The 24,316-nt window shown below is 41.0% G+C and overlaps 1 pseudogene; it reads left to right on the top strand.

Annotated features, from left to right (window-relative positions):
- The window catches only part of LOC103556171 (histone H2B type 1-A-like), a 41,888-nt pseudogene extending 19,654 nt beyond the window's left edge, over positions 1-22,234 (top strand).
- Positions 22,235-24,316: the final 2,082 nt, after the last annotated feature.

Here is a 24,316-nt window from a genome sequence, read left to right as displayed (position 1 = left end):
GTCGTGAGTCCCTGGGTCATGGACAGTCACAGAGCATGGGACAGATGTCCATGTACCTAGTCCCCACTGTTGTGTCTCAAAGTGTGGTCTACAGATCACCTGTATCAAAATCACCTGGAATGCTTATTAAATACACACTCTTGGGACTTTCCCCCAGAGATTCTGGTTTCTGCGTAATCAAGTTTAGGAGCCATGGCTAAGGCTCAAGGGAAATTTCAGAGGCTGAGGGCTATGGGGTAGATGTGCTGCTGAGGCAAAAAAGACCTTTCCCATGAAGACCACAGTAGCTTGGAGTCCTGGCTTAGCATAGCTCAGGACCCCAAGGTTCAGATCTGGGACTGAGAATCCTTGTAGTATATTGGTCCCTGAAAGCTACCTGGGAGACGACAAGTAGTGCTGGACATCAGTGGAGGAACGAGTCAAAGTGAGTGCTATGGCATGAATTGTGACCCCCACAAATTCATGTGTTGAATCCCTAATCTCCAATGAGATAGTATTTGGAGGTGGGGCCTTTGGAAGTAATTAGGCTTAGGTGTGTTCATGAAAGTGGGGCCCTCAAGATGAGATTAGTGCCCTTAAAAAAAGAGATGCCAGTTGGTGAAGTCAGCCTCATGGCAAAGTGAGCACTTCCCTTAGTTTCTCTTGCTAAGATATGATGAAAAAGACTTTCATAAACCAACAGAGGACATTCACACAACAAAATAGGTGTATGAGAGATCTACACAGCCAAGCATCTGAAGGTGGGGGTGCTGGACTCTCCCCAGGAGGCAGTGGAAGAAGGTAAGAGGATCTTTCCCTCCTGAGTGGCAGTGATCTCGGGCACAAGACTTCACACAGTGGCTGGCATGTGATCCTGAGAGGAGAAGGGGAGAAGGCAGCCCTCCACAGAAAAGCTTGCAGTCTCAGAGTTGCCTTCAAGCCTGTGGGAATGCTGCACACTGAAGTGGCTAAGCAATCGCAGAGGCATCCACCCCAAGCCAAGCAGCCCAGACGAGCAGGCCATGGGACCACACTTGTGAAAGAAAGTACCCCTTCCCCCCTCACACTTGGCACACAAGCCCGGCCTGTCGTCCAGACCAGGGGATCCCTGCACAGCACCTGCACGTACATATGTAAAGTATCAATGGCCAGTGGGTAAATGCAGATGGGCCCTGTTGGCACAGCTTCCAACAGACAGGCACATCTGCCGGGAGTCACAGAGAGCTCAGAAAACACAGCTCCTGCCCCCAGCCAGTGGTGGCAGGTGGAATCTGTGACCAGATACGACCACTATGCAATGGCAAAAGTCCACCCCATCAAATAGAATGAAGAAATATGTTAACACTCCAGATCAGAAGGAAAATGAAAAGTACCCAGAAATCAGTCTGGAAGTCACAGAAATTTATAAGCTAAATGACAGAGAATTCAAAATAGTTATAATACAGAAACTTGATGAGTTACAAAAAAGCTTAGAAAGACAGTTTAATTGCCTCAGAAATAAAATTAACGGAAGAAATTCTTCACAAAAGAGATCAAAACTATAAAAAAAATCAGCAATATTGGAGATGAAAAACACAATGAATGCGATAAAGAAAAATCTGGAGTCCTTAAAAGAGATGGTATAATGGAGGACAGAATCTGTAATTTAGAAGACGTAAATGTAGAAATGCTGCAGTTGGAGGAGGAGAGGGAACTAAGACTGAAAAGAAATGAAAAAATTCTCCAAGAAATATCTGACTCAATTAGGAAATGCAACATAAAGATTATAGGCATTCAAGAAGGAAACGGGAGGGAGAAAGGAGCAGAGAGCTTGTTCAAAGAAATAATAGCTGAGAACTTCCCAAACCTGGGGAGGGAGCTGGAATTATATGTAAATGAAGCTAATAGAACTCCTAATTATATCAGTGTAAAAAAGACATTTTTCAGGGCATATATTAGTAAAACTGGAAAAAGTCAATGACAAAGAAAAAATATTAAGGGCAGCAGTGCAGAAGAAAATAACCTACAAAGGAACCCTTATCAGGCTTTCAGCAGATTTCTCAGCAGAAACCTTACAGGCTAGGAGAGACTGGAATGACATATTCAAATCTTTGAAGGCCAAAAACTCTCATCCAAGAATACTCTATCCAGTGAAACTACACTTCAGATATGATGGAGAAATAAAAACTTTTCTAGATGAACAAAAGCTCAGAGAGTTCATCCCCACAAGACTCTCTGCTACAGGAAATGATCAAGAAGGCCCTCATAGCTGAAAAAAAAAGAAAAAGAAAAAGAGTTAACAAAACCTTGAGCAAGGAGATAAATAGACAAAATCAGAAAATTGCAGCTCTCTATCAGATTAGGTTAGCAAACAATTAATTATAACATTAAAGATAAAGTGAAGGAAAGTATCAAAAATAACTATAGTTACTTCATTCTACCCACAAACTCACAACACAAAATGAAATAAGTTGTGACAACAATAACTTAGATGGGGAAGAGGAAAGGAGTGGAACCTGCTTAGACTAAGGAAATAAGAGGCTATCAGAAAATGGACTATCTATGGGGCCAGCCCCTTGGCTGAGGGGTTAAGTTCTTGCACTCCGCTGTAGCAGCCCAGGGTTTGGATCCTTGGCGCAGACGTGGCACCGCTCATTGGGCCATGTTGAGGTGGTGTCTCACATGCCACAACTAGGAGGATCTACAACTAAAATACATAACTATGTACTGGGGGGATTTGGGGAGAAACAAGCAGGAGAAAAAAAAGAAGATTGACAACACTCGTTAGCTCAGGTGCCAATCTTTAAAAAAAAAGACTATCTCATCTATGAGATCTTTTATACAAAGCTCGTGGTAATCACTAAACAAAAATCAGAACACAGACACAAATGGTAAGTAAAGAGAAAACTGAGAAAACCATCATACAGAAACACCAAACTGAACTGGCAGTCAGAAATACATGGGAAGAGAAACAAGAGAAATCCAGAAGAACTGGAAAACAAGTGATAAAATGGCAGTATTAAGCCCTTATATATCAATAATCACTTTAAATGTAAATGGATTGAATTCTCCAATCAAAAGACATAGAGTGGCAGGATAGATTAAAAAGCAAGACCCAATAATATGCTGCTTCCAGGAAATACATCTAAGCTCTAAACAAAAACACAGGCTCAGAGTGAAGGGATGGATGACAATACCCCAAGCTAATGGCCAACAAAAGAAAGCAGGTGTTGCCATACTTATATCAGACAAAGTAGATTCAAGATAAAAAAGACAATGAGAGACAAGGAGGGGTGGTATATACTGATAAAAGGGACATTCCACCAGGAGGACATAACACGTAAATATATATGCACCTAACACAGGAGCACCAAAGTACACAAAGCAACAATTAACAAACCTAAAAGGAGAAATTAACAATAACACAATAATAGTAGGGGCATCAATATCCCACTTATATCAATGGATAGATCATCCACATGGAAAATCAACAAGGAAATAGTGGAATTAAATGAAAAACTAGACAGATGGACTTGAGATATATATAGAACACTCCATCCAAAATCAACAGAGTACACATTCTTCTCAAGTGCACATGGAATATTCTCAAAGATAGACCATATGTTGGGAAATAAGACAAGCCTCAATACATTTAAGAAGATTGAATCATATCAAGCATCTTTTCTGACCAAAATGCTATGAAATTAGCAATCAACTATAAGAAAAAAGCTGGGAAAGTGATGAACATGTGGAGACTAAACAACAGGCTACTGAACCACCAATGGATCAGCAAAGAAATTAGAAGTCAAAAAGCATCTGGAGACAAATGAAAGTGAAAATACGCCATACCAACTTACATGGGATGCAGCAAAAGTGGTCCTAAGATGAAAATTCTTGCAATGCAGGCCCACCTAAACAAATAAGAAAAATCTGAAGTAAATAATCTTAAATTACACCTAATAGAACTAGTAAAAGAAGAACAAACAAAGCTCAAAGTCAGCAGGAGGGAAATAGTAAAAATTAGAGCAGAAATAAATGAAATAGAAACCAAAAATAAAAAAATAGCAGAAAGGATCAATGAACTAAGAACTGTTTCTTTGAGAAGATAAACAAAATTGAAAAACCGTTAGCCAGACTCACTAAGAAAAAAAGAGAGAATGCTCAAATAAATAAAATTAGAAATGAAAGAGGAGAAATTACAATGGATACCGCAGAAATAGAAAGGATATTGTGAAAAACTATAAGGCAACAAATTGGACAATCTAGAAGAAATGGGTAAATTCTTAGTCTCATAACAATCTCAAAACTGAATCAATAAGAAATAGAGAATCTGAATGACGAATCACAAGTAGAGAGATTGAAACAGTGATCAAAAACATCCCAAAAAATAAAAGTGCAAGACCAGATGGCTTCTCTGGAGAATTCTACCAAACATTCAAGTAAGACTTAATACCTCTCCTTCTCAAAGTATTCCAAAACTTGAAGATGAAACACTTCCTAACCCATTCTGTGAGGCCAACAACACCCCGATCCCAAAGCCAGACAAAGAAGACAAAAAGGAGGAAAATTATAGGCCAATATTGCTGATGAACATAGATACAAAAAATCCTCAACAAAATATTGGCAAACCAAATAAAGCAGTACATTAAAAGGATCATACACCGTGGTTAAGTGGGATTTATATGAGGGCTGCAGGGATGGTTCAACATCCACAAATCGTCAATGTGATACACCACATTAACAAAATGAGCAATAAAAACCACAAGGCCATCGCAATAGAGGCAGAGAAAGCACTTGACAAGATTCAACATCCATTTATGATAAAAACTGTCAATAAAATGGGTATAGAAGGAAAGTACCTCAACATAATAAAGGCCATAAATGACAAACCCACAGCCACCATCATATTCAATGGTGAAAAATTGAAAGCTCTTCCTCTGAGAACAGGAACAAGACAAGGGTGAGCACTCTTGCCACTCTTACTCAACATAGTACTGGAGGTTTTGGCCAGAACAATTAGGCAATAAAAAGAAATAAAAAGTATGCAGATTGGCAAAGAAGAAGTGAAAACCTTGCTGCTTGCACATGAGATGATTCTAGATATAGAAGGCCCTAAAGAATTCATTGGAAAATGATTAGAAATATTCAACAACTACAGCAAAGTTAGAGGGTACAAAATCATCTTAGAAAACATCAGTTGTGTTTCTATACTCTAATAACAAACTAACAGAAAGAGAACTCAAGAATACAATCCCATTTACAATCACAACAAAAATAATAAAATATCTAGGAATAAACTTAACCCAGGTGAAAGACCTATGCAATGAAAACTATGACATTACTGAAAGAAATTGATGATGACATATAGAAATGAAATGATATTCCATGCGTGTGACTTGGAAGAATAAACATATTTAAAGTGTTCATACTACCTAAAACAATCTACAGATTCAGTACAATCCCAATCAGAATCCCATTGACATTCTTCATGGAAATAGAACAAAGAAGCCTAAAATTCATGTAGTGCAACAAAAGACCCCAAATAGCTAAAGCAGTCCTGGGAAAAGAGAACAAAGTTGGAGGCATCACAATCTCTGACTTCAAAATGTACTACAAAGCTTTAGTAATCAAAACAGCATGGGATTCCTATAAAAACAGTCACACAGATCAATTGAACAGAATTGAAAGCCCAGAAATGAAACCACACATCTATGGACAGCTAATATTCAACAAAGGAGTCGAGAACATACAGTAGAGAAAGGGAAGTCTCTTCAATAAATGGTGTTGGGAAAACAGGACAGCCATATGCAAAAGAATGAAAGTAGACCATTATCTTACACCATACGCAAAAGTTAACTCAAAATGGATTAAAGACTTGAAGGAAAGATGTGAAACCATAAAACTCCTAGAAGAAAATGCAGTCAGTACATTCTTTGACATCAGTCTTAGAAGCATCTTTTTGGATACCATGTCTACTCGAGCAAGGAAAACAGAAGAAAAAAATTAAAAATGAGACTTCATCAGACTAAAGAGCTTCTGCAAGGCAAAGGGAGCCATTAACAAAATGAAAAGACAACCCATCAACTGGGAGAAAATATTTGCAAATCATATGTCCAAGAAGGGGTTAATCTCCAAAATATATAAACTCATGTAACTCAACAACAAAAAAACAAACAACCCGATCAAAAAATGGGCAGAGGATATGAACAGACATTTTTCCAAAGAAGATTTACAGATGGCCAACAAGCACGTGAAAAGATCTTCAACATCACTAATCACTAGGGAAATGCAAATCAAAACTACAATGAGATATCACCTTGCACCTATTAGAATGGCTATATTACCAAGACAAAAAATAACAAAAGTTGGAGAGGATGTGGAGAAAAGGGAACCCTCATACACTCCTGGTGGGAATGCAAACTGATGCAGCCACTGTGGGAAACAGTATGGAGATTACTTAAAAAATTAAAAATGGAAATACCATATGACCCAGCTAACCCACTACTGGGTATTTATCCAAAGAACTTGAAATCAACAGTTCAGAGACTTATGCACCCCTATGTTCATTGCAGCATTATTCACTATAGCCAAGACATGGAATCAACCCAAGTGCCCATCAACAGATGAATAGATAAAGATGTGGTGTATATACATGGGTACTGCTCAGCCATGAAAAAGACAAAATTGTCCCATTTGCAACATGGGTGGACCTTGAGGGTATTGTGTTAAGCAAAATAAGCCAGACAGAGAAAGATAAACACCACATGATTTCACTCATGTGGAAGATAAACAAACACATAGACAGAACAGATTGGTGGTTACAGAGAGGAAGGGGCATGGGGAGTGGCCAGAAGGGGTAAAGGGGCACATATATACAGTGACTGACAAACAATAATGTGTAACTGAAATTTCACAATGTTATGAACTCTTATGAACTCAATAAAATAATAATAATAAAAAAGAGACACCAGAGAGCATGGCCTCTCTCTCTCCAGCCTGTGAGGACACAGAGAAGGTGGCTGCCTGCTACTCGGGAAGAGAGTTCACATCAGAAACCAACCAGGATCTTGGACTTTCCAGCCTCTGGAACTGTGAGAAGTAAATTTCTGTTGTCCAAGCCACCAAAGTGTATGGTACTTTGTTTTGACAGACTACTCAAGCAGACTAAGACAGTGGGCAATCTATTTACAGTGACTCTGGGACCTGATAGGAACACCTTTCATCACCCTTACCTACCACATTTGACCTCTTATTTTACTTTTCTCCACTCTCTCTCTTAAGGGGGCTGCTCTAGGGTCTGGAAGAGAGATATAAGCAGAGAGGTACCACTTGGGCTAGGATCTCTCCACCAGAGCTACCACTAATCCACAGAGTACCCTGTGGGAATTAGGAGAAAGTGCTCCATTTCTGTGGCCACACACAGACCTGTGTTGCCTCCCATGGCTTGAGAGTTAGAGCTTGGGCTGGATTTCAGCCCCCTTTACCAGGTACCTTTATCAGGACATAATAGGTCTTACCGATGACCTCTCCAGGCCCATAATCTCGTGAAGCACTTAGTACCTTGTATGGTGTATTATCTTTTGCTGCATAACAAATTACCCCACCTTAGTAACTTTTATTATCTCACAGGAGTTTGGGAGCCTCTTTGCTGGGTAGTTTCGGCTCAGGGTTTCTCATGAGGTTGCAGCCACACTCTTGATCTGGGCTGCAGCCAGCCCAAGGCTTGACCAGGGCTAGAAATCTGTTTCCAAGCTCACTCACGTGGCTATTAGCAGGAGGCTTCAGTTCTTGCTATGTGGGCCTCTCCATAGGGCTGCTCATGACGGGGCAGCTGGCTTCCCCCGAGCAAGTGATCCAAGAGCAAGAAAGTTTGCCCAGGGTACAAGTCATGTGTCTTTTACAACCTAACCTCAAAATGACACGCCATCATTCTTTCCGTCACACAGACCAAGCATGGTGCAATATAGAAAGGATTCCTCAAAGGTGTGAATACCAGGAGGAGGTAACTGTGGGTCTATCTCTTTTGCCCACAGATTGTGAACGCCTTTGGGAACCTTGTATTGTTCACCTTTAGATCAGCGTTTCCTAAATTTGTCAGATCATTAGGATTGCTTGGGACACTTGTTAAAAATAAAGATTCTAGGGGCCAGCCCGGTGGCGCAGCAGTTACGTTTGTGTGCTCTGCTTCCGCAGTGTGGGGTTCACCGGTTCGGACCCTGGGTGCAGACCTGTGCACCGCTTGGCAAGCCATGCTGTGGCAGGCATCCCACGTATAAAGTAGAGGAAGATGGGTACAGATGTTAGCTCAGGGCTAGTCTTCCTCAAAATAAATAAATGAATAAATAAAATAATAAAAAAAATAAATAAAAGTATTCTAGGCTCCATCCAGACCTATGAAACCCTCCAGAGGATGGTCAAGTGCTTATGAAAAGTGCTTTAGGTGGTGCCTATGACCAGGAGACTTTAGGAAATATTCTAGACCACCAGTGCATGATGAATGCTTGCTGAAGGGAATAAAAAGTCATGATGAAGGCTTAAAAACAGGCGTTAAACCTGTCCTGCTCCTGGGGCAGAGCCCAGAAGGGCCGAGTCTAGTGCCTCAGGCCACTGGCAAGGTCTAGGGGTGTGAGGTGGGAAATGTTGTGTGGAGGTAGAGTAGATTAAAGGAGTGTGCCCTCCCTGTGGTGAGTGAGACTGCTGAAGCCTGCTGTCCCGGGTCCACTCAGCTAGGGAGCAAGGGGACTCAGCTTGCTGCAAGATTTAGGGACAAAAATCATATGCCAGGCCTTGGTGTCTCTGGTTATCCAGCTGTCTTCTTCCTTAAATTATATCTTTCTTTACTCTTTGAGAAGCTGGCTCCCTTCAAGCCTGAGACTTCTGTCTGCTAAAAACTGTCAAACAAACCTCCCACAAAGGGAAAAGCCTTAATTGGCAGCCAAGATAAAATTTCAATACAATGGAAGCCCTGGTGATCTAGTGGTTAAGATTGGGTGCTCTCACCACCATGGCCCGGGTTCGTTTCTGGTCAGGAAACCACACCACCCATCTGTTGGTTGTCATACTGTGACAGCTGCGTGTTGCTGTGATGCTGAAAGCTAAGCACTGCTATTTCGAGCACCAGCAGAGCTACCCAAGGTGGACAGTTTTCAGTGGAAGCTCCCACCCAGAGTCACTAGGAGTCGGAATCGACAGCACTAACAACAACAAAGGAAAAGGAAGTTGTATTAGTTTTCTATTGTTTTCCTAATAAATTACCACGAACTTAGCAGTTTAAACAACACAAATTTACTGTGTTACAGTTGTGTAGATTCAGAAGTCTGACCTAGGCCTCAAACAGCCAGAATCAAGGCATCGAGAGGGCCGTGTTCCTTCCTGGACCCTCTAGGGGAGGATCCATTTCTTTGCTCATCAGGTTGTTGGCAGATTTCCGTTCCTTGCAGTTGTAGGACTGAAGTCCTCTCTCCTTGCTAGCTGTTTGCAGCTTCTAGAACACCACATTCCTTAGCTCAAGCACCCCACCCTCAACTTCCTCCATCTTCAAAGTCAGCAACAGTGGGTTGAGCCCTTGCATTGCCTCTTTCTGATCCACTCTTATGCTGCTTCTGATTTTTAGAGTCCATATGATTAGATTTGGCCCACCCAGACACTCCAGAATAATCTCCCCATGTCAAATTCCTTGACTTAAACACATCTACAAAGTCCCTTTTGCCAAATAAGGTGACATATTCACATGTTCTGGGGATTAGGATGGGGGGGCACTTTCTTTATTCAGCCTACCCCAGGAGTGCTGGTTGAGAGCCAGAATTATCTCTGCCCTGAGCCCCATTTGGGGAAAGGCACTTGCTGGCCTTGCATATTCCACATTGAAGAGTTCTGGTAATGTGCTTAAGGTAGAGAGAAGACAAACATCACATTTTTCCTTAAACACTTCAGCTGCAAGTTTCTATTTCAAATTAACTCTTGGGTTTCCCAACTTCTACACAAAACTACCCACAATTCAGAGTTGTATTGCAATGCTCTCCTTTCACATGTTGGGTGATAGGCCTTGTTGTCTTCCTTTATAAAATAATACTTCTTGTTCCCCTGTTTATAAAGCCCTCATGGTCTTGGCAGAATATATGAAAGGAATGAGGGAAAATTTAAAAGAAAGTAAAAAATCATGCAGAATCTTACCAACTGTACTTACTTTTAACGCTTTGGTGAATTTTTTCCTAGTTTGTCCCCATGCATTTATTTACATAAATATGATTTAAATAAAATTGAAATTGACCTACTTATAGAGTATTATATCTTGGTTTTTTACTTTTTTATAGTTAGCTCCTTCTTATTTTATTACATAGCTTTTGAAAGCATTATTTTCCAATGCCTGCATTATACTGATCACATTGACTTTACCATAAATTATTAGACATTTCCTTACTATTGGGCATTTAGGTTTTGGGGAGGTTTTCCCTATTATAAATAGTCCTATAGTAAGCATCTTTTTTCATAGACATCTGCTGTGTTTTCTCCTCTTAGGATAGATCACTAGTAGTCAGATTTTTTTTTGCCAAGAAGTTAGTTTTCTTTTCTTTCTTTATATAAAATAGCATTGTTATGGGACACTTGTGCAGAAAATAACATAATAAATAACCCTCATGTGCACCTATCACCCAGCTTCAGCAATATGAACTCATGGCCAAACTGGTTTGCTCTGTACCCCTTTGCAAATTAATCTGAAGCAAATCCAGTCTAGATATCATATCTTCTGTAAATATTTCAATATGTGTCTCAAAAGGATAATGTCAGCTTTCTTTTAAAGTAACAAAACTTCAAAGTTGATACAACAGCAAATCAAAGCAAATATTTGCAGACCAGGTAACCAGTTATACTTACATATTTTTAAACCGTAAGTTTAATTGGATTAAACAGATTTACAGAATCTTTCATTTGGGTTTGCGTTTTGTAATTTCTCACTCTCTTTTTGTAAGTATTAAAAAGAGTACTAGAAAATCAGACATTCTCCTGCCTCCATCAAGTGTCTTAATAGCCTCAAGCGTTCCTTTTAACTCTGTCATCCCTGGAATAGGTTATTTCCCTGATTGTGTATGTGCAAACTCAGGAAGATACCAACGTAACATTGAACCTCAGTTCGTTTACTTAAGTTCTGATCGTTTATTGGAAAATACTTAGTTCCAGCTTTATTGAGATATAATTGACATATAACATTGTGTAAGTTTAAGGTGTATAATGTGTTGATTTGATACACTTTATGTATTGCAAAATGATTACCGCTATAGCACTAGCTAGCACCTCCATCACGTCACATTATCACCATCTCAGCAGAGACTTCGCAGGCCAGGAGAGTGTGGGATGATATATTCAAGGTGCTGAAAGAAAAAAACTGACAACCAAGAATACTTTACCAGCAAAGATGTCCTTCAGAAATGGAGGTGGGATAAAGACTTTCTCTAACAAAGAAAAGCTGAGGGAGTTCATCACCACTAGACCTGTCTTGTAAGAAATGCTGAAAGGAGCTTTTCAAGCTGACATGAAAGGATGCTAATTAGTAACGTGAAAGCATACAACACACTGGTAAGGGTAAGCATGTAGTCAGATTCAGCATACTCTTCATCTGGTAATATGGTGGTGTGTTAATTACTTAACTCTAGTATAAAGGTTAAAGGACAAAAATATTAAAAAGAGCTATGATAATTTGTTAATGCATACACATTTATTGAAAAATATTTCCCTTCAGGTCATCCTCAATCCTCCAGGGTATCTGGTTTTCATCCCAGGCAAACTTCCCTTCTCTTCTCTTATTTCCATTTCTCTAGAGTGGTTTCTCCCTTCCATTTTCCAAACACCACCCATGCCATCCAAGGTGCCATTGACCTTTTGCAGCTGAAAAGGGTAAGTGACTAAAGTGTAACCAGTGGCTTTCTAGTGCCTATAATGGGAATGTTAATTAGTTCCCTTTTTCTGGTTCACCTGCTCTGGCTCACCTCAAAACTTGCTTAAAGGAGGAGGTGGCAAATGAATTAACTAGATGCCAGGGAAGAGGGATATGGGTTGAGGTGAAGAAAGGTTGAGGAGAGGAGACCCTGGGTGTGAAGGGCCCCCTCCACCAGGAGAGGGGATTCCAGGCTGGGGAAAGAGCTGTAAGTGCACATCCTTTCTGCCTCCTCCTCCACCTCCTGGCTTCTCTCTTTTTTTTTTTTTTAAAGATTTTATTTTTTTTCCTTTTTCTCCCCAGAGCCCCCCAGTACATAGTTCTATATTCTTCGTTGTGGGTACCTTCTAGTTGTGGCCTGTGGGACGCTGTTTCAGCGTGGTTTGATGAGCAGTACCATGTCCGCCCCCAGGATTTGAACCAACGGAACACTGGGCCGCCTTCAGCGGAGCGCGTGAACTTAACCACTCAGCCACGGGGGCAGGCCCTCTGGCTTCTCTCTTTGAACCTACTTTCTCTGCCCATCTACCTCTCTCTCCCTGAAGACCTACCTCTCCCAGGCTCAAGCTTTTTAAAAGTAGTTGGGTGCAGTGACTGCTGGAAGGAAGAACAAATAAGAAACAGAAGGGCAGTCTGTTTTGAAAAAACGGCTTGGGGCAGGGCATTTAACTTTACCTTCTTAGTCCTTCCAGCCCTTTGGTTTCTACCTGAAACTTCTCTCTGCTCTTTTGCCAGAAAATGACCAGCTTCATGCCACCCATGAGAGTCTATACAAAGTGACAGAAAATTGCCCCTCATTAAGAATCTCAAGGTTCAGCTTGAGTCAACTTTCCCTTGAGTGTTCCCAGGAGGAAGCATTCCAAACGATTATTCATCTAGAAGGGAGGGAAACGTTTAACTCCTCACCATAATAGCTCTGGTTAGGATGAGAGCCAGACTCTTGCATGAGTTCATCCAAAGGGAGATAAGACTGCTGACCCTTTTACTCATTGCGTTTGAGGAAACTGATTAGAGACCCGGGTCAAAGCCACCTGGAAGACAGAAGAGCCTATAGGCTGTGGAAAGTGGTTCCTGAAGCCAGCTTTGGCTTTTACCTGTACACCAAGATGCCCCTGCCTTGTCCCCAAGCTGTTGTGATCACAATAGCTGTGGTTACATGAGTGTGTACCTGGTAGGATCCTAAAGGCCCGACACCTCCAAAATGACGCCCTGAGGGAAAAATGCCTCTGTGTATATTTACTCATTTACATCATAAACTGCTTAACCCGACTTCCGCGGTCCTGAATGTATTAGATTCTGAAAAAGGATGAAAGGGGGAAATTGTTGAGGAGTTCCGTTAACTAACACATATGTATTTGGGAAACTGAGGACAAGCATATCCCTTATCCAAAGTTCATCTCTGAAAACAATGGTAAAAAATTATTCCCAAAGGTTGTTTGAAGTGAAAAAAAAAATCACTAAATCAGCTATATTTAGCACAGCAGATAGATTTTTGAGCAGGGACTTTCTTTACCATCCTCATTTTTATATCATTTAGGGCCATTCATCTTTTCTGGACTCACAGAAAGACGTTTTTCCTAAGTTCTCACAAGAACCAGCATTGTCTAGAGCAAGTAGCATATCTGTGGTGAAGGGCCAGGGTCTTCTCCTTTTTTGAATTTTGTATCCATCATTGACCAATACTTTTGTGAAATACAGTAAAACTAAATGTTAGAAAAATGCAGTAGATTTGAATTACATTTCAATATATATAATCAGTACAAACCTAAACAAAGGAAAAAAACTACAAAAACTGCAGGCTGGTCCTTGAGAGTGGAATGAATGTGTCCTTGTTGCCAGATCGTGGGCTGGCACCAGTCTGAGGACCAGATCCTAAATAGCACTGAAAAAAGTCGCTGGACTTTGAAGACAAACTAAATTCTTTTGAGCCTCTGGTTCCTCAGCTATATTAGTTTGCTATTGCTGCATAACAAATTACCACTAACTTCACAGCTGAAAACAACATCCATTTATTAGTTTACAGTTCTAGAGATCGGAAGTCCTGCATGGCATGGCTGGGTTCTCTGTTAAGAATATCACAAGGCTGAAATCAAGGTGTAGGCCAGACAGTTCTCATCCAGAAGCTCTGGGGAAAAATCTTCTTCCAGGCTCTTTCTTGTTTTTGGCAGAATTCAGTTCCCTGTGGTTTTAGGACTAGGGTCTTCATTTCTTTGCTGGCTGTCAGCTGGGGGCCACCCTTGGCTCCAGGAGGCCACCCATATTTCTTGCCACATGATCTCTCCATCTTTAAGCCGGCAACTGTGTGCTGAATCCTTCTCATGTTTTAAATCTCTGACTTCTCCTTCTGTGATGAGCCAGAGAAAACTCTCTGTTTTTAAAAGGCTGCTGTGATTAGGTCAGGCCTATCTGGATAATCCTTATATTTTAAGGTTAACTTTGACATGTAATCTAGTCACAGGAGTAAAATCCATCATAGTCTTAGTCCCAGGGATTATATGGGGTGTGGACTGGAGGAAATCCTGGAGTCCAATTTAGAATTCTGCCTACCACACCAACCATGAAATGAGGATCCTAATTCATATGCCAGGAAGGGTGTGAGGGTTGGTGGCATGGGTGAGAACTGCTGGGCCAATATCAGGTACTCCGTGAACCGCAGCACGAGCACGAGAGATGCGCACTGCCTGAAGGCTTGACTGTCTCCATCTGCCGCCTCTGTTAACGTGACTGGTGTGGTTTCTGACCTTCAACCAGCTCTTGATTGATACACTTTGCTAACTCCTACTCACCCTTTACGATTCAGCTTAGCGGTCCTTCAAAGCCTCCTTGGGAAGGCTTGCCCAGATTTCTGCACGGGCTGAAATTGATGTCTCATTTCTTCCAAAAATCCTTGGGTATATCTTTATCACAGGACTTATTTTATTATTTTGGACTCGCCTCCCAGATTAGACCCAGGGCAGAGAGGTAAGGGAATAATTTCACCTCTACAGAAAATTTGCAAGAATAGTACCAAAAAAAATCTATATGCCCTTTCTTTACCAAGATTCACCTATTGTCAGCATTTTTTTCCATTTTCATGTTCTCTTTATAACATAACACATTATAATATACAATATAATATAATATAAAATAAAACAAATTATCAGTCTATGGCCCACAGACCACTTCTGGCTGGCTGCCAGTTTTTGTAAATAAAGTTTTATTGAAACAGCTAAAGCTTTTCATTTACATCTTGTTTATGGCTGCTTTTGTGCTACAGTGACAGAGTTGTATGACCCACAGGGCTGAAGGCATTGACTATCTGGCCCTTTACAGAAAGAGTTCACCAGCCCCTGTAATATAGTATAGTATATTATAATAGACTATAACATAATGCTATTATTCTGTACCATTTCTGTATAAGTTGCATACACCATGGCCTTTGCCTCTAAATATGTTAATGTGCATTTCCTAAGAGTAAGTATATTCTCTTACATAATGATAGTAGTTCAGTAAATTTAATATTGATTATATTTATATTATATAATATATATACATATATATTCTAATACTTTCATATAATCCAAGTTTTCTCAGCACTATTGACATTTGAACCAGATAACTCTGTGTTGCTTGGGGGCTGTCCTGTGTATTGCAGAATGGTTAGCCACATCCCTGGCCTCCATCCACTAGATGCTGGTCGCAAAATTGCTCCCTGTTGAGAACAGCTGATCTAATCTACCAGCTTTATTAGGAGACCCATAATGTCCTCTATATGGAGTGTTATTTTTTCTCCCAGGATAGAGTCTAGTCTAGGATCATATATAGATTTTATATATTAAGTCATCATATCTCCTTAGTTTCCTTTAATCTTGGCCATTTCCTCAGCTTTTGCGATTTATGGCGTTTTTTGAAAACTAAACTCTCTTCTTTAAAATGTCCCTGATTTGGGGTTTGCATGCTATTTCTTCACAATTAGATTTGGGTCATTCATTCTTGGCTGGAATACTTTTGTGATGTTGTGTCCTCAGGACATCACATCTGGAGCCACACGATGTCCATCCGCCCCTCACTGGTGATTTTGATCACCCAGTCAAAGTGTTGTCTAGTTTCTCTACTGGAAAGTTACTATTTTTTCACTTGCAACTAATAAGCAATCTGTAGGAGACACTTTAAGACCATACAAATGTCCTGCCTCTCATCAATTTCTTCCTAGATTTAGTATCCATCAATGATTCTTAGCCAAATCAATCTTTACTATCATGGTTGCAAATTGATGATTCTCTAACTCCAGCCCTCCCTACACATTTACCAATCAGCATTCTACTGCAAGCAGGAGCCCTGTTGTTTCAAAATAAGTACTGTTGTTGCACTAAGTTTTGGGCAATTTGTTACACAGCAATAGATAACCAATACATAGTATGATTTTGAAATCTTCCCTACCATCACTAGACTGCAGACTTCCTGGTGGATGGGGAATGGGTCTTACTTATCTCTGTGCATTTAGCAAGTCTATATCCCTGATATATTATAGGTGTTATCAGTATGAACTCAAGGATTCCCATTTTTCCAATGGTGTAATTTATTAGATGTATGTTCTTAATTATTTTGGAACTCAAAGTTGTCCCAGATTTGGTTGGTGGAATCCCATTCACGCTGACTCTTGTTTCCTTTGATATGCCCCTGTCATTGTTGGAGCACTTCCTTACTTATTTTCGCAACGAGATGTTCTAGGCTCATTTCCTACCTTCTCTGTCCCAGGCCCATAATCAGTCATCCCTCCGAGGAACCCCTGATCCCTCTAGTTTGCCAGATGTAGTAAGCAGGTTCAGATATGGCTTCCAGTGGTTCCTGCCTCCTGGTATTCACACTCTTGTCTAATCCCTTCCCATGAGTGTGGTCTGCACCTAGTGACATGCTTTTAATGCATAAAATATGTCAAAAGTAATGGGATGTCATTTCCCCGATTAGTGTGATGGTTAATTTTATGTGCCAATTTGACTGAGCTAAGGGATGCCCAGATAACTGGTAAAACATTGTTTCTGGATGTGTCTGTGAGGGTGTTTCTGGAAGAGATTAGAATTTGAATTGGTAGACTGAATAAAGAAGATCACTATCTTCACCAATGCAGGTGGGCATACCATTATAGATGGAATTAGGTAAGATAAGGTCGTATTGGAGTACGATGGACCCCTAATCCAGTATGGCTTGTGTCCTTATAAAAGGGAAAAATTTGAACACAGAGACAGACATGCACATAGGAAATGACATGTAAAGATGAAGGCAGAGATCAGGGTGATGCTTTTATAAGCCCAAGGATGCCAAGTACTGCCAGCAAACCACCAGAAGCTATGGGAGAAGCATGGAATAAAGTCTTCCTCACAGCTCTCAAAAGTAACCAACCCTGCTGCCATTTTGATTTCAGACTTATAGCCTCAAGAACTGTGAGACAATAAATTTCTGTCATTTAAGCCACCCAGTTTGTGATTCTTTTTTACAGCAGTTCTAGGAAACTAATATAGCCCCCCAGGGAGTTATTAGCAAAGCTAGGATTTGAGTCCAACACTTCTGACTCTTGGTCTGACGCTCTTTTCCTGATAGGCCAGTTGTCTCGCTTCTTGAGGAGAAGCAACCACTTCCATCTGGATAGTCAATATTTTGAAAAGAGACTGCCTCCTGTAAGAGATGGGCTTTGAGGTGGGCTTTGAGCTGTGCTTGAAGATGAAGAGTGTTTTGGAGTGTGGAAAGGAGAGTTGGGAATGAGGGTGGAACAGACAAGAGCTAGGAAGACTCCAGGCCAGTCTGGCTGGAAGAAAGGACCTGTATAAGGAAGCACCTGGTTAAGACTTTTGTATTTCCTGAGTGTTACAAATATGATCTTGTAGTGTGTTATAAATCTGCTGGAGGTAACAGTTGTAGCCAATAGGGAGCCATTTAACATTTCTGTGAACCTGAGCAAGCCAGCAATCAAAAGTCAAGCATCCATAGAAGCTAGTTCTTTCTTTGGTTTGCTGGCGGGGGCAGGATGGGGAGAGGAGGGGGAGAGGGTCAATGGAATATATCAAAGAACCCAGTCATGTAAGCAGCGAACACCTCTCTCCTGAGTAGGTTACCTGATCTTCGGATATTAGGAGTGATCCTCTGTGTTTGGAAGACTACTCTGTGTACCCATTAAGGTAAAAATATTAGGCAAAACATTGAAAGATGAAGTTTCCCTGTCAGGAACAGTTGATGAATATAATCTCATCACTGCGGGCACAGGGAGTGGAGGGGAATCCTTCCTCTCCAAAAATGTGAAAAGGAGAATGTCAAGAAAATGGTCAAAGGACTGGTGAAAGTGAGTGATTTGGGTTAAATTGACCCCAAGGATACCCAAGCACAAGATCACAGATGGGGCTGGCTGGTTTGGTTCCTTGAGAGATCTCAACAATGACCTTTGCAAGCCTAGAAGATGCTTCTCCAAGCAAAGATGGAAAGATGAAGCAGCCAGCTACAAAGCTTCATTCCTTTATGTGCTCTGGACTCAAGGGTTTTTATATTGAGATTCTACATCTGTTAAAGGTCATCACTAACCCTAGAGCCTGTGAGCATGTGAGCCAGGCCTGCCAGCCCCCTGTTGACAGCGTGTTTGAGCTAATTACAGGCTGCCCTCTTCCACAGCTCTTTTTGACTGAACAAGTGCTGCCCTCTCCACCACTGGCTTAATGTGAAGTTACACAAATGCTGTAATCCTGATGCAACAGCTGAGAATGGCTCTTAGATAATCACTCTGCAAAGCAATATCATTAGCAATATTAACACTTGCCTGCAGATTACTATAATTGTGCATGTAATCAGTGCTGACTCAGAATGGCACAAATCTATAGAAAAGACACAAAGAGAGTGTGCCAAGCAAGGGTTTCCACACAAACCTTCCTCCCCCTCCCCCCACCATATGTAGAACAACATTTTCTCACTCAATTCTTCTACCATCTGCACTCAAATAACTAGGGGAGTAAAATTTTGCTTCAATGTCTAGGAGAAAATGTGCATTATATTTCGATAGATGAAAGAAGGCTGCCTCATTATTTAAGCTCAAAATGTCGATCTCAAGACAGTACAACCAAGCAGGACAAAGCAAGGATTTGAGGGTTTCAAGTCTCACAGACAAAGCTGGCCATGTCATGAGGTGGAGAGGAAGACTACTGCCCACTTGGAGGGCTTGGAAAGGCCAGAATTGTCCAGAATTATTCTTCCAGCTGATCATAGAAGTCTGAAACACTTTTAACCAGAGACAAAGCTTCTCATATCAGCAATAAGAAATCAAGTCTCTAAATACATTATCTCAGTAAAATGTCCTAACAACCTATGAGCTCATTCTTGTCATTATTCCCACTTACAAGAAGTTTAGAGAAGTTAAATGGCACAGCTAAGTATGTAGTAGTAACCAGGATAAACCCAGTACATTCCGACCCTGACCCCATGTAACTGTTCTGTAGGCCTGTTGTGTCTAGTATCATAACTGAGTGGCACCAGATTCTCCCATGACGTCTAGGAACAAGGAGGAGAGAATGTGAGGCAAGAATGGGTTTGTGAAGCCTATGGCGCTTCAAAGGAATTTGAAAAGAGATAGAAAGAGAAAGTGGGCTGGGGCCCTGACTCACTTCCTCAATGATTGACCCTGGATGGTGTTTCCCTCCTCGACTTTGAGAACAGTGGGAGCCATAGAGAACTGCAGTCCAGTAACAAAAGTCAGGGGAGCCCTGCTTTGTCCAGGCAGATTAGTTTGGAGACTCTAAGTCCACTATAACTAAATAGGCGCAGCCGGAATTTCAGAGCCCGCAGGCTGGGGGAAAGGGAGTCTTGGTGATTTCTTAGATTTGCCCTGAGCTAACATCCATTGCCAATCTTCCTCTTTTTTTGGTTGAGGAAGATTCACTCTGAGCTAACATCTGTGCCAGTCTTCCTCTATTTTGTGTGTGGTCACCACCACAGTATGGCCAATGAGTGGTGCCTGGGATCTGAACCCATGAACCCAGGCCGCTGAAGCAGAGCATGCAGAACTTAACCCCCAGGCCACAGGGCTGGCCCCTGGTGATTTCTTTTTTTTTTTGCATTTATTTTCTATACATTTTTCCCCTTCCATTTTTCCTCAAATACCTTTCTTTAGTCTTTCATTGAATGGAAACTGTTGCCAGTAAGGAAGAGAAGATATGTTGTAAACTATTTACAGGGATTCCATATTTGTCAAAAAACTGCTGTCTTGCTTTTCATTTCTTGCAGATAATTTTTGGCCCCCATTTACAATGCCTACCTAGTCCTCCCCCCAAAAATTCATAATATAAAAGACTAAGTGTGAGTGGGAGAGAAAATTACCTAAATCAAGTGTCTACTGTGTTTTAGACATTTATATCATGTGTGTCTTTACCCATCACAAAACTCATAGGTAGAAGACACTCGCCGTGTATTACTGCCAGGCATTCCTTTTTCCTTTTTCCTTTTCCTGATAATTGAATGCTCTGTTTTGAGACTTTCAGGGTCATTTAGGAAGGTCAAGCTCTGCAACAGGGGTAGCTGGACCATCTAGACCAGGGCTCAGCAAACTGTTTCTGTAAAGAACCAACTAGAACATATTTTTGACTTTGTGAGACATGCTGTCTCTGGCACAACTACCCGACTCTGCTCTTATAGCGTGAGAACAGCCATAGACAATGTAAATGAATGAGCATGACCAGATAGGACCCACACTGGGCTGGATTCAGCCCAGGGTCATCATTTGTCCATCCCTGATCTAGACCTGACCAGTTGAAATGCCCTGTGATTGGTTCAGAGATAGGTACGTAATCCTCACTAGGCCAATAAGAATGTTCCCTAGAACTTTTCTGTTGGAGCTACGGAAAAGTCGGCCCTGCGGTTAGTTGCTTGAGAGGATGTGAATCTGGAACTGCCAAGGGCCATCTTCTTTGCACGACTAGAAAGATTCTGACTGAGAAATGGAAAAAAGAGAGAGAGTTGATAGCATTTCTTAAGCCCCTAATCTCAACCCAGGATCCAGATCTACCTTTATGAATTATAGTACCATATCCAAGAAAGATTTTGTGGAAGCTACTTGGAGTCTGATTTTGGTCTTACAACTAAAGTATTCTAGCTAATACACTCTAAGAGGTCAACATTATCCCTGTTTTACAAATGAGTTCATGTTCTGCTCTGTCACTTACTAGCTGGGAGACATTGAACAATTTGATTAGTCTCTCTAAGCCCCAATTTTCTGATTTGTAAAATAAGAATAATAATGTACATTCATCCTTTGATTAAAGGGGATAATTTATGTGTAGAAGGTATGAATCTCTGTTCACAGTTCAGGTGAGCAAGAAATATTTCCTTATTTTCTATCACTTCATTTATACTCTGAGGCCCCATTCTTTCTGGCTGGTGAAAATTTTAATCTCTGGCATTCTTGGGTGTTCCTGCCCCTTCCTACCCTTGGCTCACAACTCCAGTTTGTGTGTGTATCTGTGTATGTGTGTGTGTGTGTGCACGTAGAGATTATTTGTCATTCGGTCTTCATCCCTTTGTCCACTCTATTCTGGTCTGCAAGGCAGCTCAGGTTTGCTGGTTCCCAGATTCTTCTTTGCCTTACTTTGGACACAGGGAATCTTAATGTGACACATGGCAATTTCCCCTCCAAGATCTTGCTGTTTCTCTGGGATTCTGCTATGAAGCTGGGTCCAATGCAACTGCTCTGGAACCCAAAGACCTTTCTTTCTCTTTTTTTTGGTTGGGAATGGGAAGTCCAACTTGCCCTTCTGCTTCTTCAAGACCCTCTGCTTTTCCCCCCAAGGCCTTTTGTGTCTTCCACCTTCTCCTCAGACCATATGCGTTCTTAGGCTTTTGGAAGAGGAAAACCTGGGAGACTCGTGGACCAAGGCCATAAACCTCCTCTGGGGCAATGGGAAGTACAGCTGTGGTTACCTGTAGAATAACAACAAGGGAATGGAAAACACGCAAGGCTGCTGCCCCCAAATTAAAATTCTTAAAATAGTCAGCTGGCATCAGGGGCATGCCAAGCCATAGTGCAGCCTGAGGCAAAGGTCAGTAATACTGATTCCATCTTTATGTAACATTTTGGTAATTTTTTCGTCATGGGTTTTTTGCGTTGTGATCTCTTTTTAAAATATTACGTTAAAATAGTATTTTTCTTGATCACTGATTTTTTACAATCCCTTAAATTTTTTCTCCCTAGGAGAGAGCCTCACTTGATCCATCCTGGTCCTGGCCCCGACTGCCGCATACTAACTGCTCAACAAATGATCACCATAATTATCATTTGGGTGAAAAAAAGGAAAGATTGAAGCACTGTGTCAAATCTCACTTGAGTCCTGGGTCAAGGTAAGAGGAAAGGAAGCCCCATGTTTGCAACTAAAAAATTCTGACTAATTCACGATAAGAGGTAAATATTATCTCTGTTTCACAGATGAATTTGTGTCCTGCTTCGTCACTTACCAGCCTGGAGAACTTGGACAATTTAATTACTGTGAGCCCAAATTTTCTAATTTACAAAATAGAAATAGTAATTGTACCATCATCACAGCCCTCTCCATTGTTCAAAAATCAGTTCCTACTTCAGCAAGATGGTCAGCCGTTTTCTGCTGCTTCCGGCCGACAGTAAGGCCAAGCCACCCCTAGATTCCTTGGACTAAATGCAGACCTAGTGGGGAAGCTGGAAAGATTTACTGCTCTTTCAAGTTTAGGAATAGGGATGAGGCTTAAAAGAGAAGTGAATTAACTGCAAGCAGAATGAGTCCTGAGGTGACTGCAAGGGGACAAAGTCAGGACTCATGGTCAGCATGACTGTGTGACATACAGACCCACAAGGGACCTTGGATAACTGCAAGCAACCACATTTAAGGGACTTGGGGAGCAGGACTGGGACAAGGGAATGACAGACTGTTTTAAGCTTTACTACTTAAGATGGTGATGAATGAAAACCATCCCTTCTCCTCCCACCATTACTATCTGACCGACCTAATGTCTGTGCAGAGCATCACGGTTTATAAAATGTTTTCATATACGTTAGCTCATTCAATCACATAATCTCTTACCAACCATGTGGGGTAAGTATTATTATTACTATTGTTATTATTTCCATTTAATAGATAAGGAAACTGAGGCTTAAACAGGTGGTACGTGAGTACACAGAGCACAAAGCTCGTGGTAGGCTCAGTCCTTTGATGAGGTTTCCTGATCCCAAGTTCAGATGCTTTTCTTCTCATTTGTATAGGATCTTTTCCTATTGCATGTTCTTTCTGACCTTGAATATTCTAGCACTTTTTTTAACATTAGAGGCACCTGTTGGGCCAAATGTCCTGCATTTGCCCTCTTACCGTATATAAAGTACAGACAGGCCCCATGATGCTCTTTAGTTCATATAAGCAGCTTTCAGCTTTGAATCATCTTTGGGGCAACAGTTGTTCACAAGTAATTTTAGACAGTAATATCTGTAATTAACACACAAAGTGAAAACAATTGCTTACTCTTTCATCATAGCAGATGTTTCTACAATGTTGATGCTGGCAGCTCTGCTAACTTGCAGGCTATTGTTTTCATTAATAATGGCATTTTATTTTTCTACAAACAACCATAAGCGCGAGAGAGAGAGATGAAAACAATCTGTTTGTTTTCATATTCTCAAGTACCTTTTTCTTCCTTAAAAAATTTTTTTGGCAAGTGATGGGAACTAGAAAATTGTTTTCTAATTCTGTCTTAGGAGGAGTCAAAACTGGTAAGGATTTCTCCAGACGTACTCTAACTTTGTCATGGTTCTTTAGAACTATTAGATTAAATGAGAATATTTACCCGATTCTCTTTCTTTAGAATACTGGGATATTAGAAGCATGTTGTGAAATTGTCTCCCTTAAAAATATACCCAACTAGGGCCAGCTCCAGTGGCCTAGTGGTTAAGTTTGGCATGCTCCCCTTCAGTGGCCTGGATTCAGTTCCTGGGTATGGACCTGCACCACTCATCAGTCAGTGGCCATGCTGTGGTGGCAGCTCACAGACAACAGGAGGAAGATTGGCAGTGGATTAAGCTCAGGGCAAATCTTCCTTAGCAAAAAAAAAAAAAAAAAAAAAGCCCATCTGATTAATTCTGACTAATAGTTCAACTCATATATCCTCTTATCCAATGTGAGATGAGTCAGCCCATGCAATACAGTAAAAGGAAAGCTGGAGCAGAGGCTAGTGGGGAAGGAAGAGAGAAGAGGGATCTGGGCTCTGCTCTAGAGTGTCTACATGTGTAGCAGCCCCCTCCTCAACCAATAATTTGCTGCGAGCTCTTGGCCAAGACACAGTCTCTCTAGACTTCAGGGCTATGTTGATATAAATATAATAGTGTGTAAAACAACTTCACCTACAGATTCACAAAGATATTGGGAAAGAAAATAAAAAACCAATCCCTCCTTTTCGTCTAGT

This window comes from Equus przewalskii, chromosome 19 (genome assembly GCF_037783145.1).
Source record: "Equus przewalskii isolate Varuska chromosome 19, EquPr2, whole genome shotgun sequence".
Taxonomy (NCBI): Eukaryota; Metazoa; Chordata; class Mammalia; order Perissodactyla; family Equidae; genus Equus; species Equus przewalskii.
Note: the sequence above shows the minus strand (reverse complement) of the source record. Positions and strands in the feature narration are given on the sequence as shown.